General features: G+C 35.6%; 1 protein-coding gene and 1 pseudogene across 2 annotated transcripts in view; one reads left to right on the top strand and one right to left on the bottom strand.

Annotated features, from left to right (window-relative positions):
- The window catches only part of Hs2st1 (heparan sulfate 2-O-sulfotransferase 1), a 172010-nt gene that overhangs the window by 68236 nt on the left and 89184 nt on the right, over window positions 1–14590 (bottom strand). The gene's annotated exons all lie outside the window — the stretch shown is intronic.
- On the top strand, window positions 11542–12784 carry LOC124091990 (tubulin alpha-1A chain-like; annotated as a pseudogene).

The following is a 14590-nucleotide window of genomic DNA, read 5'->3' as shown; positions in this document are numbered from 1 at the left end:
CGATAACAATAAATTTGATAACAAATGAAATGGATAAATTCCTTAAAAAGCAAAAATTAACACAGCTCAATTAAGAATAAACAGCTAAATAGAATAAACTCATTTGTTAAAGAAATTGAACTTATAGATAAAAATCATCCCATAGAAAACCAAAAATCCAACCAACAAACAAAACTTTCCCACAGATCAAGATGGTTTTACCAGAAAAATCCTACCAAATGCTGAAGAAAAATATCAATTCAAAATAAACTCTTGAAGAATAGTGAATAAGAGAGAACATTTATCTTCTAATTATCTGAAGCTAGCACTATTCTGATGATCAAATCAGATAGACATTACAGGAAAATTAGAAATCAGATCCCATATGAACATGAAGGCAAAATTAATAAAAATTTAGTGAAGTAAATACAATAATGTATAAAAGTCTATGACCATACCCATATAGTTTACACCAGGAATACAAGGCTGCTTTAACATTAGATAAATAAAATCTTAATTCTATTCATGATAAAAAAAAATCAGAGAACTAGGAATAAAAGAGAATGTCTTCAACCTGATGAAAGAATATTTTTGGAAAACCTACAGATAACATCATATTGTACTAAAAACAACTGGATGTTTTCACCCTAAGACTATGAATAAAGCAAGATATCCATATCTCACCACTTTTATGCAACCCTGTCATGGAAGTTCTATCCCATGAAATTAGGCAAGAAAAATAAAGAAAGAAAGGCACACAGATTAGACAGCAAGAAGTAAAACTGTTTTTTATCCAAGACAGAATGATCATGTAAAAATTCCTAAGAAATCTACCAAAAAAAAAAAAAAAAGATGGGAATTTATGAGAGTTTATATCCCTCATGGACACAAAAATCAATATATAGATCAACTTTATTTTTGTGTATTAAAAACAGATAACAGTAATTAACATTTAAAATACCATGCAAAATAATATGAAAAAATACACTTGCAATAAGATATATAAAGTAATATAGTAAAAAATGATGAAACATTACTTAGAAAATTAAGACTTAAATAGATAAAGAAGTGATGTTCATGGTTAAATACTATTATTAAGACATTAATTCTTCCCAAACTTATATATAAATGCTATGTAATCCCTATGAAAATCCCAACAAGCTTTTTGGTATAAATTGCCTGAATCTAAAACTTAACACAGACATATTCAAAAAACATAGAATAGGAAAAACATTTTGAAGTAAAAGAACAAAATTGGAAGACTTGCTCCATTTCTTTCAAGACATTATTAAGATACAGTAGACAAGATCATGTGGTACTGGCACAAAGACCACCTAAATCAATGGAACAGACAAGTGGATCCAGAAATACAACTATACACACATAATCAATATTAGAGGAAATTGGCAAGACAGATCAATGGAGGATACAATAGTCCACTCAACAGAAAGTATAGGAATTGGATAGCCATGTGTTTTTTTTAGAGGAATTTTTATTCTTATTTCACCCATATAAAAAAAATCAAATTCAAAATTAATCATGGATGTAAATTAAGGGCTAAAATTTTAAAACTTCCAAAAGAAACAATCTCGGTAACACTGGGTTTGGCAAAGGCATCATGAGCATGACAAAACAATCAATTACTATAAAAGCAAACATCAGTGTACTGGACTGCACCAAAATTAAAATATAAATATGAAAAGAAAGCCACAGACTGGGAGAAAACTGTGCATGATGTATTACCAACAAAAGATTTGTATAACAGCAAAAGAATATTTGTATTTTACAATTAAATAATAAGAAAACCACCAACCTAAATTTTTTTTTAAGAGGATGAAAAGTTATTTTGGCTGTGATTTCAGTGTCAAGTCTACAGTCAGCCACCTCCATCACTCTGGGCCAAAGGGAGGCAGAACATTATGGCAGAAGGGCATGGTGGAGGAAAGCAGCTCAGGACATGGCAACCAGGAAAGAAAGAGCTCTGCTCACCAAAGATAAAATATAAACCCCAAAGTCACACTATCAGTGACTTACTTCCTCCAGCCACATCCTACCTGCCTATAGTTACTGCCACTTAATCCATGTAAGTAGCTCAATCTACTGAGTAACTTACACCTCTCATAATCTAATCATTTTACCTCTGAAAATTCTTGCATTATCTAACACATTAACTTCTGGGAGATACCTCGTATCTAAACCGTAACATTCTGTCTCTTGCCCCCCAAATCTCATGTCCATCTCACAATGCAAAATCATTTAGTCCATTATCAAGCATTCTCATAGTCTTAACATTTCCAACATTGCCCAAAAGTCCAAGTCCATAATCTCATCTAGAACTCAAGGCAAACTCTTAGCTATGAGAGTAAAGATCAAAAGCAAGTTATATATATCAAAAATGTAATAGCATACAGTAAACATTTCCATTCCAAAAGAGAGAAATAAGGACATAAAAAGAAGGGATGAGACCAAAGCAAGATGGAAATCCAGCTGGGCAAAGAAGCCATGTAGTTCCACACCCAGCATCTGGGACATCTGGCATCATGATTTTCTCTCTAAAGGGTTTGTGTAGCTCTCTGCTCCTATGGCTTTGCTGGTTGCAGCGCACAAGGACTCTCTTGGCTTGTTGCTGCTTGATTCCCATAGCTTTCCTTGGGAGACATCCCCTTTATTGGCATCTCTTAATCTCAGGGGTCACTACTGTAGCTTCAGCTTCCTTCTCACATCTTCAGGCATCACCCTCTCAGGAACAGCTTGCAGGGACTCTGATCCTGCTACACTTTGCCTAGTTTCTCAGGCCTTCCTTTGAAATTTCTGTGGAAGCCTCCATGACCCTTCAATTCTAGCATCCTATATTCCTATAGAACCAGCACTATGAGATTGCTGCCAAGGTCTGCCACTGTCTTAAACCAAGCCTCATGGGACCTCAACTGCAGCAGCCTCTCAATGCCTGGGTGGCTGAGCATGCTGAAAAAAACTTCCTAGGTCTGTCTGGGCAAGCAGGGTGCTCCCATGGCCTCTTCTCAAAGGAATTTTTACTTTTACATCCTTTGAGCCTGAGATGAGTGTGGTCTTGCCAATCAATCCCTGAGATTTCCTGAAACTATCTTTGCACAGTATACTCAGCATCTCTTTAGTGGCCATAATGTCTTTAGCGACCACAACCTCCTTAGCCCCAGTTTTATTCACATTTTTCTGACAAAACTACAAGATTTTCAAATATTTCCATCTGCTTTCTGTGCCTGATTATCAGAGAAAACTTGGATAGAAGCCATCAGCAATATCCATGCTGACACCTAAATGCTATGCTGCCTTGAAATTTTTTCCACTAGAATAATTAGTACATCTCCTTTACATTGAGCCTCACAAAAAGTTTCAGAACATGGGCAAAATGTAGACAACTTCTTTGCCAGAATATAACATGAATGGTTTCTATTCTAATTTCCAAGAGAATCCTACTTTGAAACCTTATGAGCCCAGTCTTTACTGACTGTCCTACTGACATTCTGGTCTTCTGAGTCCCACCAGAATTGCCCATTAAGCTCTGATAACAACATTCTAAAGGTTTTCCAGTCTGCATATCTAAACTTTTCAAAAATTTATCTCCATACAAACCAGCTTCAAAAGCTTTCGAACCACATAGTCAGATTAGTCACCACAATGACCCCATTTCTCAGCACCAATTTCTGCTTTAGTCTGCTTTTGCATTGCTGTGGACAAGAACAACATAGAGGAGGAAAACTTTACCTGGGCTCATGGTTTCACAGGTTTATTCCACAGTCAGTCAATTTCATAGCTCTGGGCCCAAGGTAAAGCAGAACATCATGGTGAAGGAAAGCAGCTCAGAGCAAAGCAACCAGGAAGCCTCTAACTTTTTTAAATGGACAAAAGATTTGAACATTGTCCTCAAAGAGAGATGCAGATAATAATGTGAGAAGATGTTCAACATAGCTAGTCATTAGGGAAAAGAAAATTGAAACCATAATGACATATCATATAAACTTAACAGAATGGTTGAAATTAAAGACTTGATCATATCAAGTCTTGTCAAGGATATAAAATAACTTGAATTCTCATGAACTGCTTGTGGGTATAGAAAATGGGACAACCACTTTAGAAAAACGTTTTGTAATTTTATTTAAAAGTTAAATATTCATTTAACTATACAATCTAGTCTGTCCATACCTAGGGATTTACTCAAGAGAAATAAAAGCATACATCAATACAAACTCTTGGGCTCATGTTCACTACCTCTTTAACAGCCCCAAATGAGAAACAACTTTCATGCCCATCAACCAGTAAATGACTAAACAAATGATACTATATTCATACGATGAATTACTGCTAAATAATACAAAAACTATTGATAAACACATATATATAGAGAGAGACACACACATACACACACAATGAAAGAGTCTTAAAATCATAATGCTGAGTTAAAGTAGACCCTTCCTTTTCCAAAAAGTATATATGCTATATAATATATATAAAAATAAGCTAAGTTCCTAGTTTCATTCTAGTTGATTGTTTCCAAACTAATTTATGGCAAGTTTATCTTATTATTGTTATTGCATAAATCAATAATGTGTGAACTCAAAGTAAGAGGGCTGCTGCTTCCATGAAATCCAAACTGAATTCTCCAGAAAGACCTAGTACATACTGGACTAAAGTCAGATAATGATAAGGCAGTTGCAAAATACTTGAAGGAAAAATCTAGAGAACTACATTGTTTCGCAAAGGCCTTACATTTTTGCTTTACTTCAAAGAAACCTAAATTAGAAAACACAAAATAAGTATTATAAATATTCTTTATAAAACAAAATGTGGAAATTAGAAAATACAAAATAAGTATTATAGTCTTTTTATAAAACAAAATGTGAAACTCCCATAAGTAGACCCAATTTCAAGAAAACAATTTTTTTGCATTTTTGATATGTGCATTACTGAATGCACAGTTATACAAATATTGAAACTACAATTCTCATATGCATCAACTCATTAAAATAGGGCTTCACCAAAGAATAAGATGGGTTCCCAGGGCCTTTTAATTTCATTTTTTCCTTCTATCATAAAAACAAATGTACTCCATAAAAGGATGGATCAACAATATCAGAAAGAAAAGGGAAATAACATATAATCTTACCATTCAAATATAACCAAAGTATATATCTGGGAATATTTCTTTACCGTTTTTTCTATGCTTGTATTAAAACGTCAATTTGTGACAATATAAATACATTTATTTCCTGTCTTTTCCCCTTAACTTTACAAACAGGCTAGTGCTCCTATATTGTTTGAAAACATTGTTATTTAAAATAGTTGCACTTGGCACAGGCTTTTAAAATTATAGAATCCATACATACAGATGTTGATGTCTCCCTATGATATTGTACAAAAGAAGTAGTCATTTCTACCAAGAAGTATTTCTTTCTTCATGAACTGATAAATAGGAAAGATAATAGGGATTAAAATGAGCTAAAAATTGGATTCCTGATTAAGATGCCACAGGCAATAAAAACTACATTTTAAAAGAGAGATCTTCCATAATAATTCTCCCTCATTCTAATGGGAGAATTCTCAGTTTATTAAAATCTACATGAGCACCTTCTCAGAAAAAAACAAAGCAAACCAACTAGAAAATTGTAACAACCTGTGGCAGTTATAATAAAAGCACTTCCCACTTCAAAGGAGAACAGTTAAAAAAATTACCTATACCGTGGAATTTTTAAAAGGAGTTTAAAAACATACCTTATGTATTAATGCTAAGACAGAAACATGCAATGTCATTTCATGTCTGATGCCTAAGTACTGACTTCCTAAGTTAGCATTCTAGTAAAACAATAAGATAAAAATAATACAGATAACAAAAATGGTAGCAGTTCATCTAAGATGGCTCCCTATGAAAATATTGCCACAATTAAAAATTACAGCTGGGTGAGTGCCTCTTCCATTCCTGCCTGGGAGAGCCCCTCTCCCTGCTGCCCGAGCCTGGGTAAGCCCCTTTCCCTGCTGACCCAGCCTGGGTGAGCCATTCCCTCTGACATCCTTGCCTGGGTGACCCCCTTCCCTTTGCTGCCCCTGCCTGGGTGAGCCCCTCCCTATGCTGCCCAATCTGAGTGAGCCCCTTCCTCTACTGGTCATCCTGCCCAGTGAGCCTATACTATCCTTGGGGACAGAGGAGCCTTGGTCATTGCTAAAGAGATTTTTCAGCTTCCCTGCCCTAGAGGAGGCTGGTGGAGTCCCACTTCAGCCACCTCCTCTTTCGCTGGGGTGGTCTACCCTCTCTGCCCCTGTGGTGGGTCAGCATCCAGTGTGCTCTGAGGGGCCCAGGGTGGGTCATGTGGCCTGGAGCAGTTCAGTGGCCCAGAGACACGCTGTGGCTGAGGCCACCTCTCCCACTGGAGATGAAGACCCACCTCAAGTCCCCTCAATGCCCCAGTAGGCAGAGGTGCTGTTTTAGTCAGCTTTTTCACTGCTGTGACTAAAGGGTCCAACCTGAACAACTGTAGAGGAGGAAAAGTTTATCTGAGGGCTCACAGTTTCTGAGGTCTTAGTCCGCAGACAGAAGGCTCCATTCCTTGGGGCTCAAGGTGAAGCAGGACATCATGGCAGAAGAGTGTGGCAAAGGGAAGTGGTTCACAGGGTGATCAGAAAGCAGAGAGAGACTCCACTTGCCAGATACAAATATATAACCAAAGCCATGCCCTAATTCCCACTTCCTCAAGCCACACTCCCTAGCCTTCAGCCACCACTCAGTTAATCCCATCAGGGCTGAATTCACCGACCAGGTAAAGACTCTTATAACCCAATGATCTTCCCTGTGATCCCTCTATCGCATTACAATGAGCTTTGGGGGAACACTTGATCTGAATACCAGGAATGTTACAGATGTTGAGTGTATTGATTAGTGAAATGTGTGTTGATTAAATAGTGAATGACTATAAGCAATGTGCCCATAATGTGAACTCCAGAACTCAGATAGACTGCAGAACTTAGACAGACTTAAGTTAGTGATACAAGAGTCTACACCCTGGGTGTACACCCCAGGCTTTAACCAGTTATCAGCTATAAACACAACCAAGCTAGGACTTAAAAACCCAGAATTTGGACACCAGCGGGACTAACAGGACCTGGACAGAGAGACTGAGACTTCCATTGCTGTTTGCCCCCCTGTGCCAGACTTCCTCCAGCAGATGGAGTCCCACCAACCCGGACTTAAGACATGTCATAGGTGAGTATGGGACCCTTGGGTGTAGACTCAGTTAGGACTTAGAATTAGGATGCATATCTGAAGTGTGATGAGCATTAATAAAACAGATTTGGTTGAATCTATAAATAAATAAATAAAAATAAAAATTACAAGGCTGAATAGTGCTAGTATTCTATACTACAGAACCTCTTTCCTGCCCAGTGTTACAGCCTGTTGAACTAGATAATTTTTACCAAGAATTCATTCTGGGCCCAACATTTCAATGGCTCTATACAAATTTTATAGAATTTTAATTTAAGTTATTATGAGATTTAAAATATAAGAGCACATTTTATCATTTCCCAGAATTTCTAAATAAAAATTACTTTTAATATTCAAAGAAAATTTATTGTCACAAAACATGTTATAGTACAAAATAATCACCTAGTTTTTTTATTTCTATATGTGCATTGTGTGTGTCATATGTAGAAATAGATTTGATGCATTTTGTAGTCATATTTTAAAAGCATTTTTTATGTACACACAAATACACATGCACTTTTTTAAACAATAAGATATTATTTCAATTCTAAGTGACAACACTCCTAACAGGGCATGAACTACCACGCAGAATATAACATAATTATATTCACAACAAAGCCTTTGTTTACTTTTCATTTCTGACAAAATCAGAATTCAGTAAACAATATATCTCTTGTCAGTTGGTTCTTTAGGGAAATAATAATTCCAATTAATGATTCCTGTTTTACAAGTAAATTTAGAATAAAAAATTTTTGTTGCCCATGAAGTCAAAGTATAAGGCACTTTAAACATAATATGGTCTCATAAAATGGTTTAATCTAAAGGCTTAGTTAGAACCATTTACAAAATGGTACCATAGACTAGTCTAATGTCTGTTGGGTTTGGTTTTTGATTTCACTTTTTTTTTTCCCCCTTAATACTAGGGATCAAACCTTGGGTCTCACAAAATACTAAGAAAGGGGTCTACCACTGGCCTACAGCACCACCACTAAAGAAGTATTTTTATAAGGGTATATTAATTTGCCCAATTCCCAAGCTCCACATTACTTAACCACTATTATTAGTTAACCCTTCAGATATCATTTTATGCATTATAGCATGCGTAAGAAATAAAAGAAACAACTATTTTCCTCTTTTTTTGCACAAATATTAGAATAGTATATTTTTTTCTTCATGCTGCCTTTATTTTTTAAACTTACCAACTGTCAAGATCTTACTATATCAAAACATAAAGACTTTCCATGTTACATTTTAAAGCAGTTCAGCACTTAATGATATGGATGTACTATCATTTTCCTATTGCTGCTATAACAAATTACCACAAAATTAATAGCTTATCGGAATATAAATTTATAATCTATGGTTTTGAAGCTCAGAAGTCCTACAATCAAGGTGCTGGAAAAGGTTGTGTTTCTTCTGGAGGATCTAAAAGAAAATCTACTCCCTAGACAGCCTTTTCTAGTTTCTGAGGCTGGCTATCTGCTTTCCTTGGGTGATGGCCTCTTTCTCCAACTTCAAAGGAAGCAGTAGAGCATCTTCAAGTATCTCTCTGACTATAACCCCTGCTTCTGTCATCACATCCTTTTTTTCAGTTTCTCCTGACTCCCCTTTTAGGATTATATTGAGATCACCTACATAATTCAGAACAATCTCCCCCTAGCTCAACATCTTTAATTTTATCCCATCTGTAAAACTCCTTTTGCCATATAAATTAACATACTCACATGTTTTGGGAATTAGGATGTGGGCATATTTGGAGACACATTTGTAGTTCAGTATACCACAATGATATATCTGCCTTATTAATTTTATAAGAATCACTGACCCTTTCAAATAGTCTTTTAGAAGGATACTGAGTACATACACTTATTAATACTGTAAAAGCTTTTTGAGTGACAGAATTTGAAGGATTTTGAAACCTTAAGATTCTTTCAAAATGTGACTCTGACCTCTAAGAGATTCATTCTACAAGGTGACAAAGTATATTGCATTTTTTAAAATGTAGCATTTATGAGCACATTTCTAACACAGAATTTTAGTGAACAATTTAAATCTGATGAAAAGAATCACTAAAGCTTAAATGATAAAATTATCAATCCATTGTTAATCTTCTCCCCTTTGGAATTTAGAAAAACCATTCATAGTTGTTATCCTGGTGGCCACAGACAAAAAACAAAACAAAACAAAAACACCAAAAACTAAAGAACACGAAAAAAATCTCAAGTGCTCTAGAATAAAAATTCTTCATGTATATACTGCACATTTGCTATTTCTTTGTAAGATTAGCATTTTCAACATAAGAGTTTACATTTTCATTTATCATGGAATATTGACCATGACCCTCCTCACTGGTTTCTCAAAACCATTCTCAACACTAATTCCATTTTTGTTGAATACACTGAAACAAATTTAAGGGGCAAATGGTTTACTCATTTTAAAGATACACTTAAGATTCATCACTACTACTTCTTTATGTTTGAAAATTAATAATCTTTGCATATCTGCAAAAATATCTCTATTAGATAATACAATCTAATGGTTGTATCTCAATTGGTAAACCCATAAATCTTATTTTTCTCCATTTGTCTCTTATTATTAAGTTCATAATTGCTAAATTATAAATTCAGTTAACACAAGTCAAAACATTATACAAGCTAAAAAATTACGGTTTAAATAAAAACTTGCACTGAAGAATAAAAGATAATTTCAGTGCCTTACTATAGAGCTGCTATGAGGGCATTCATACACTACACAAGATCCTAGTAACATAGTTACTATGTGATACAATCTTTGCACTCCAAGAGAAAATTCTTAACTACTTTTTAGCAAAGATTCTCGATTACCTAGAACTTCTAAGCATCCTATGGGGTTTTTAGACATTGTCCATTGTAGTTACCAACTAAAATTCAATTCCCTTGGAAAATATTTATGAATATAACATGTTATCTGAGATATGCTGCAGTGGAAAAGGTACAGATGAAATAAAGACAGATGTAAGCTGACAAACTGATAATTTGGTAATAAATATGTAAGGGGTCCATTTTACTATTCTATTTGTATATATTCTGATAATAGCCATAATAATTCATAAATATATAATCCCAAATACAATTTATTAAAACATCTGAACAATGTCATTTATTATTATTTTTCAATCCAGAGGCCCCTATGATTATAAGATGGGATTACAATGCATTAAATGAATTAGACAAAAACTGGGAATAAGTCAACTGAAAGGAAGAAAACTATTTCTTACAAAGGTCAGTTAATCACAGCCAGGTGTTCATCCAAAAAAAATCCGTAGTGGTTAACCCTATTCAAAACTTGTAATTACACTGGTCTTTCCTATATACATTTTATAGTTTATCTTCACTGTTTAAATCACTGATTTTTTAAAAAAGTGGTAAAAGGGAAAAATGCATTTTTATTAATAAGAACTCAATGAAGATAAACAAGCAGGACCATGGATAAAAAGAATCCAGATGACTTTGAGTTAACCTCTGATAGTGAAGAGCTGTCATTACCAACCCAGAATAATTTATAAACACTTTCCCTAGGATCATTAAAGTAAGTAATTTCCTATAATAATCTATAAAGTATCATAATAACTAGAGAAAAAAGTTTTGAAGATGACCTTAAATTTATTTTAAAAGTTAGTGGGAGGTTTAGAATGGACTTTCAATTAAATTAGCATTTTAATATTCAAGTCCATTTTGACCTTTAACAAAATTATACAGTTTGGTAAAGAGAATTAATATACTACAATTCCAAAATAGATTACTTTTCACCCGATACTATTTTTGATACTACTAACTTCAAATACAAAAGAGTTTACAAACTAAAAGTTTCACAATATACTATCACTTTAAAATGTTTTTCTGTCACAGGCAAAACTTCTCGTGAGTCTGGTATTCTCTGTCTATTCATGTACCATCCTTTTGGTATGATTTAAGTTATTTGCAAAATAATGCCTATTAATAAGAATTGTCTTTACTTATCGCTATTGGATTCTATTAAATATCACACAAAATATTCTACATTTTAAAACTGCTTTGCAATTATTAATAGTTAATCATGTGTAATTCAAGTATCTCTTGCAACAATTTAGAAAAAATGGTGCATTGGCCAGTGCCAGGAAATTATACCATACAATATTACTGATAATTTGGTGGTAGCATGGAACATGTTCCATTTTAGAAACTATCCATTTGTTCTTTAAAAAAATAATCATCCAGCAAGTTCTCTTATAACAACTGCCTAAGAGTCCCACTGTAAGAAGCAACAACTTCTCTCCTCTCCACCGTTCGCCCTGCAACCACAAAGCAGCAACCATGTGTGAGTGCATCTCCACCTACATTGGTGAGGCTGGTGTCCAGATTGGCAACGCATGTTGGGAGCTCTACTGCCTGGAACATGGCATCCAGCCTGATGGCCAGATGCCAAGTGACAAGACCATTGGGGAAAGAGATGACTCCTTCAACACCTTCTTTAGCAAGACAGGCGCAACAAGCAGTGTCTGTAGACCTGGAACCCAGTGTCATGGATGAAGTTCACACTGGGATCTACTGTCAGCTTTTCCACCCTGAACAGCTCATCACAGGCAAGGAAGATAATACCAATAACTATGCACAAGGCCACTACACCATCAGCAAGGAGAGCATTGACCTTGTCTTGGACTGAATTCATAAAGTGGCTGATCACTGCACAAGCCTTGAGGGCTTCTTGGTTTTCCACAGCTTTGGTGGGGAAACTGGTTCTGGGTTCACCTCTCTGCTGATGGAATAAGAAGTCCGAGCTGGAATTCTCCACAGCTGTAGTTGAGCCTTACAACTCCGTCCTCACCACCCACATTATCCTAGAGCACTCTGATTGTGCTTTCATGATAGATAACGAGGCCATCTATGACATCTATCACAGAAACCTTGACACTGTGTGCCCAACCTGAATAGATTGATAGGTCAATTGTGTCATCTATCACTGCTTCCCTCAGATTTGATGGAGCCCCAAATGTTGACCTGACAGAATTCAGACCAACCTAGCACCCTATCCCCGTATCCACTTCCCTCTGGCCACATATGCTCCTGTTATCTCTGCTAAGAAAGATTACCATGAACAGCTTTCAGCAGCAGAGATCTCCAATGCTTGCTTTGAGCCAGCCAACCAGATGGTAAAATGTGACTTGCTGTCAGTTGAACTGCGGTGATATGGTCCCCAAAGATGTCAATGCAGCCATTGCCACCATCAAAATCAAGTGTATCCAGTTTGTGGACTGGTGCTACACTGGCTTCAAGGTTGGCATTAATTACCAGTCTCCCACTGTGGTGCCTGGTGGAGACCTGGCCATAGAACAGTGTGCTGAGTAACATCACAGCCACTGCTAAGGCCTGGGCTCACCTGGATCACAAGTTTGACCTGATGTATGCCAAGCATGCCTTGTTCACTGGTAGGTGGGTGAGGAGATGGAGGAAAAAGTTTTTTGAGGCCTTTGAGGACATGGTTGCCCAAGAGAAAGATTATGTGATTGATGTAGATTCTGCTGAAGGAGAGGATGAGAAAGAAGGAGAGGAATACTAAAGTTAAAATATGTCACAAAGGTGCTGCTTTTATAGGGAAGCTTATTCTGATTTGAACATTGAAAAGTTTGGTCTGATCAATTAATCTGTATGTAGTATTATATGCTCTCACATACAATTACTGGCCTATGCTTTAAAACATGAATGTGTTGTCACAAACCCAAGCTGTCCATTTCTCTGAAGGGTTTTAAAACAGTATTCCCTCTCTTAAAAAAAAAAAAAAAAATCCAACATTTTTAATCTTTCAATTTTTTGCCATTTTCATTATCTAAATGACATTCTTTCATTATAATATAAATTGGTACTGCAAGAGCGCTCTCTAGATCAAGTTTTAAACAACCATATATTAAATATCCACACACAGAATTTAAGAATTTAAAATCCAGGAAATAATCTTAGAGAAGTACTACTTCAAGTTCTGGTCTAAAACCAAATAAAGAGCTTTTGCCAGAATGTAACAATTAAATTCACCACCTCCTTAACCCATGATGTCCCAGTATCTCATATATAGGACACTTAAAAAACTTAAATTGAGTTGGAAGTGGTGGCACACACCTGTAATCCCAGTGATGTGGGAGGCTGAGGCAAGAGGATCACAGGTTGAGGCCAGCCTTAGCAATTTAGTGAGACCTTGTTTCAAAATAAAAAAATAAAAAGGGCTGGGAATAGGAATGTGGCTCAATGATTAAGCACCCATGAGTTTAATCCCCATTAACAAAACAAATTGAGCAACAGTGCTGGGACATAATCAATCAATGGTCTTACTACCAAAAGCAGGCGGGGATGGAAGGATCAACCAAATTTAACAGTACACTAGTGCTTTGATTTATATTCTGCCACAATATACATATGTCCTTGCGGTATAATAATAAACACTTTTTGTGGATTAGCAGGAAGTTCACAGACAACACTTTGAGTAGCACTGTCATATAATTTAGTGGTTCTCAATCTTTGCTTCCCACATTAGAACCACCTGGAAAACTTTAGAAAATATGAACATCTGGACTTCACCTCCAGAGACTCTGGTTTAATTGATCTGAGGTTGGACTGGGGCATAAGTATTCCCACTGATCTTGTCCTATCTCATTCCATAAATAGGAACACCAAGACATGGAGAACTAAACAATTTATTCTCAGTTTTTAGGGTGTGAAAATAAAATAACAGACTCCATTCACTTTTGATTATATTGCGTACATAAGATTAATTTCCTTCTTCATGATTTCAGATAGAAGATTGTTTTTAATGTAGATCTTGGCAATCTTAGTATACAGGTTTTCTTTTTTCTTTTCTTTTTCTTTCCTTATTGAGAACCTTCAACTTTTCATTTAAAATAAATGTTTTATGGCTTCTCTCTGGCATATTTGAACTGCCAGAATCATTAATGTTGAACTTTGGGGCCATTATTAAGTAAAATATGGGTTACTTGAATACAAGCATTTCAATACCAAGACAGCTGATGTCATAATCAAGATGGCTGCCAAATAACGAACGGTTAGGTAGCATAGATAGCACAGTTCGGTAACATCTCAGTGGGATGGGGTGGGACAATGTGAGATTTTGTAATGTTACTCAGAACAGTGTGCAATTTAAAATTTAAAATTTATGAATTGTTTATTCCTGGAATTTTCAGTTTAACAATATGGTCACAGAGGCTGAGGGTAACTAAACTAAACTTATAGCAATGCATTCTCAAATTTTTTAAATTTTCATTTCCCAGTATAAAATTATGCTATAAGGTTAAATATACTTTTTCAAACTGTATCCTCACCTATTTTGATCTACCTCTAGGACACACCCTCAGCTAGG

Source organism: Marmota monax, unplaced genomic scaffold (genome assembly GCF_021218885.2).
Source record: "Marmota monax isolate L192 unplaced genomic scaffold, Marmota_monax_Labrador192_F-V1.1 WCK01_AAM20220418_F8-fsc00046, whole genome shotgun sequence".
Classification (NCBI taxonomy): Eukaryota; Metazoa; Chordata; class Mammalia; order Rodentia; family Sciuridae; genus Marmota; species Marmota monax.
Note: the sequence above shows the minus strand (reverse complement) of the source record. Positions and strands in the feature narration are given on the sequence as shown.